Source organism: Cricetulus griseus (genome assembly GCF_003668045.3).
Source record: "Cricetulus griseus strain 17A/GY chromosome 1 unlocalized genomic scaffold, alternate assembly CriGri-PICRH-1.0 chr1_0, whole genome shotgun sequence".
Classification (NCBI taxonomy): domain Eukaryota; kingdom Metazoa; phylum Chordata; class Mammalia; order Rodentia; family Cricetidae; genus Cricetulus; species Cricetulus griseus.
The window spans coordinates 234,729,596-234,734,304 of NW_023276806.1; positions in this window are offsets into that span (position 1 = coordinate 234,729,596).

Consider the following 4,709-nt stretch of genomic DNA (forward strand, 5'->3'; position numbering starts at 1 on the left):
TGGATCAGTCCCATGCTGGTTTCCCAGCTATCAGTCTGGGGACCATGAGCTCCTCCTTGTTCAGGTCAGCTGTTTCTGTGGGTTTCACAAGCCTGGTCTTGACCACTTTGCTCATCACTCCTCCTTCTCTGCAACTGGATTTCAGTTCAGTTCAAGGTTTAGCTGTGGGTATCTGCTTCCACTTCAACCAACTGTTGGATGAAGGCTATAGAATGGCATATAAGTCAGTCATCAATCTCATTATCAGGGGAGGGCATTTAAGGTAGCCTCTCCTCTGTTGCTTATATTGTTAGTTGGTGTCATCCTTGTAGATCTCTAGACATTTCCCTAGTGTCTGAATTTTCTTTAAACCTATAATGGCTCCCTCTATTACGATATCTCTTATCTTGCTCTCCTCTATTCTTCCCCCTACACAACCTTCCTTCTCCCTCATGTCCTCCTCATCCTCCTTTTCTCCCCTTCTCATTCTCCTAGCTCTCTCTACCCTCCCTCCATGCTCCCAATTTGCTCATGAGATCTTGTCCCTTTCCCCTTCTCCAGGAGACCATGTATGTCTCTCTTAAGAGTTCTCCTTGTTTCCTAGCTTCTCTGGTCATGTGGATTGTAGGCTGGTAATAATTTTCTCTATGTCTAAAATCCCTATGTGAGTGAGAACATACCATGTTTGTCTTTATATCACTGGATTACCTCGCTCAGAATGGTTTCTTCTAGTTCCATCTATTTGCCTTTGAATTTCAATATTCCATTATTTTTTCCACTGAGTAGTACTCTATTGTGTAAATGTACCACATTTTCTTTATCCATTCTTCAGTTGAAGTCCATCTAGGTTGCTTCCAGATTCCAGCTATTACAGATAATGCTACTATGAACATAGTTCAACAGATGTCATTGTATGAATGTGCTTCTTTTGGGTATATGCCTAAGAGTGGAATTGCTGGATCTTGTCTTAGACTGATACCCATTTTCCTGAGGAATCTCCATGCTGATTTTCAAAGTGTCTGTACAAGTTGGCACTCCCACCAGCAGTGGAGGAGTGTTCTCCTTTCTCCACATCCTCTCCAGCATAAACTGTCATTGGTGTTTTTGATTTTAGACATTCTGACAGGTGTAAGATGGTATCTCAGCGTTGTTTTTATTTTCATTTCCCTGATGGCTAAGGATGTTGAACACTTTCTTATGTGTCTTTCAGCCATTTTGTATTCCTCTACTGAGAGGAAGAAATAAAGAAATTAAAGACTTCCTAGATTTCAAGGAAAATGAAGACACAACATACCCAAACTCATGGGACACTTTGAAAGCAGTACTAAGAGGAAAGCTCATAGTGCTCTCATGACGAAACTTGTTAGTAGTCACACCAGAGAATCGACAGCACAACTGAAAGTGCTAGAACAAATACAAGCAAAATCACCCCAGAGGAGTAGACACCAGGAAATAATCAAACTGGGGGTAGAAATCAATAAAGTTGAAACAAAGAAAATAATTCAAAGAATCAATGTAACAAAGAGTTAGTTCTTCCAGAAAATAAACAATATAGACAAACCTTTATCCAAACTAACCAAAAGGTAGAGAGAGAACATGCAAATTAACAAAATCAGAAATGAAAGGGGGGACATAGCCACGGACACTGAAGAAATCCAGAGAATCTTCACATCATACTTTGAAAACCTGTACTCCACAAAATGTACCTTTCTTATAAAATATATTAAATTTTGTAAATATTTTTCTAAAAACACTAAAATTTTTCTGATTTTAATATGTGAAGAAAATCCCCATGATAGCCGAAATCTCAGCATTCAGGCAAAACTTTACATCTTCTCTTGACATAATTCATGTTCACCTCTGCTTTTCTTCACCCAGCATGCACTGAGAACACACCCACTGGGGCCAGTGGGTGTGTGGAAGACACACAGAAAAAGACACAGCCTTCCTCTGTAAAGGCACTCACCTTGTCAACTAATTATAGTCAGTGGAAAGCTGGATTTTCCAGGATAGGGATTGGATAGCCGAAAACGAAAGCAGTCTATGAAAATGGGAGGAGAAGGATGTTGCAGTGAGCAAGCCTTGCAGGACAAGGTCTTGAGGGTGGAGATTGGAATATGTTGTAACTGATACTGCTTCCGGGATTGTAGTAAGATGCTACCAGATAAATGTACAGCACTGATTACATCATATACAGTACCCTGGAGTTAAAGAATTTTCATCACAAGAGTGGGGAAGCATGAGCCCATCCATGTCTTTAGAACTTTTCCTGGTTTTGCATGGAAGCCGAATTGAAGAAAATTAAGGGCAGATAAGTTCAATAGCCTAAGTGCTGTTTCCTATCACAAAAGACAAAGTTCAAATGAAGCAGCTGAAGACGGGAAATTGTAAATCGATTAGGGAGGGCTCACAGGTCCTAATTTGGAAATCTTAGATCTTCCTTATGTACAAAAAAAGTCCTTGTTTTCCCCTATCTTACACATATGATTTATGAACAATCTAGAAACAATTTGTTAAGATTAGTATTTACTGTGCTATTATTCTGTGCCAGGCCCTGTGGTAATACCTCACATGCATTGCTTAATTCTTACTTAACAAATAAGGAATCTAAGGCATGATAGAAGAAGCAACACCCACAAGGTCACCTTAAAGCTCACCCATAGACCCTCAAACTCCTGTTTTTCTCCTTGATACAGTCTTTAGTTTAAACCATCCTTGTCCTTTTCTTAAAGGAAAAACTTACTCACCTTCTAATCTCTCCAATTACAACTCAGCCCATGTTCTGTAATGATGGTCTTGCTCTGAAATAATCTCTCCCCTACTCAGCTACTTTCTCCTAAAATTTTAGCTTTAGGAACTGGGCCTTTTAAAGTGACTCATACTAGCTATTATTCCCCTAGAGAATTAAAAAATCTTTTGCCAACCCCCCCCCCACACACACACACATACCCCATATTCATCAAAGCACCGGGCATTCGAAACCACTTTTTTTCTTCTTGGAAACTTGCTCTCCTTGTTGAGCATGGCAAAGCTGATCTTTAGACATCACCACTCATATTTCAGTAGTGTTTTTTTTTTTCCAGCTGTGACTAGCCTTTCCTAGGGAAAGGACTGCTCCTTCCTGCACCCCTTTGTGGCATGAATGTGATTGGTGCTGGTTTTTTGTTATTTGCCTTTTTTTTATTATGATTTTTTTGTCTCTGTTTTTCTACTTCAACATAAGCCCTCATGTGGCCACTGGGAGTTTCCTATGCTTCAGTGCCTGGTCTCACATCCATGAAGATATGGGTGGGACTAACTGAACTTAGTGGGTTACTTGAAAAATAAGAAGCAGTTTGGTGGGACTTGAGGACACTTGGTGGGAGAAAACAGGGGGTTGAGATGGTTGTATTTCATTGAATACACGCATGAAATTCTCAAGAATAAAGAAAAAATTAAACTATGGTTCCCTCCACTTCCTCTTCTCAGTACAATGCTGGAATATAAATATCGTCCTATCTTCTTTTCTCCACATTTTCTTTTCAAGATCGAGTTTCAAGGCAACTTGGAAACCAGTTGGCTCAATACCAACTCGATTTTATGCAGCCTTCCCAAACACTTCCCTGAGGAACCAGGAGCATTCCCTAAGATTTCCTTCTATAAGCAGGCAAAGTACACAAAGACCTCATTCTGATGTTGATCTCGGGCTGTCCGGAGTGCTCAGATTTCTTTGTTTATAAAAATAAATGCCAATGAATTAAAATGACAGAATGTTCTTTGAAGCCTACCACTTCGAACGTGAGAAAGGGAAAGGCTTAGGCAGTGGACCTGAGTCCTGGCACACAGTCACCGTGGCACATAGCGCTCCAGTTCCTGCAGGGCTGGGGAGACTTCCATCCTAAGCCTGTAAACTGAGCCTCAGGGACCAGGACTTTCCAGTGTTTGCATTAAAGCCACCATATACCAGGATACCAGTGATGCTGACAGTTTAAGCAAAAGTATGACTGTGGACCATTTAAGATAACACACAATTGACACTAATCTGCAACAGACGCCCTGAGAAGATTCTTAAAGCTCTAGTGCTGAAATATGAATCAGGGTTTTGGGGGGTCAGAGCAAAACTAAACTTCCATGCCCAATATTTGTACAAAACATCAGTAAATAAAGTTATCATCGCTCACTCTTACCCTACAATAGTTTTCATTTATGAGATGAGAGGTTATAAAAACTTTAACACACACACACACACACACACACACACACACACACACACACACACACACACACATTCACTCACAGAGCATCGTCCCTAAAATTTTGCTTTTGTTCGTTCCTTTGCTTGCTTGTAGTTTAATATTGTTGAGGATGGGAGGAGAAATCTAAGTTCCCCAGCCTCTCCTCTGCTCTCCTATAGGATTAGCCTTCGAGTAGTCCAAGAAACTTTTTTGAAAGTTTTTGTTCCTTCCTTTCTGCCTTTCCTCTGTCAGCTCAGCACCTTCAAGCAACCAGAGGACTGAGAGCAAATCCTGCAACAGCTGAAAGCCTAGAAGGCAAAAATCCCCTCAGGTCTACCCGGGTGCTTGGGGGCAGGTGACACAGTGACTGTTTCCTAGGCGCTGGTTTGACAGTTTCATCCCCGCCCACTGGCAAGAGATCTCCCAGCACCGCCGCTGCACAGGCGCTCGGAGGGGACCATAAAAGCTGCCGCAGAGACGCAGAGCTCGCCCACCACCGCGGAGCCGCGACCCACC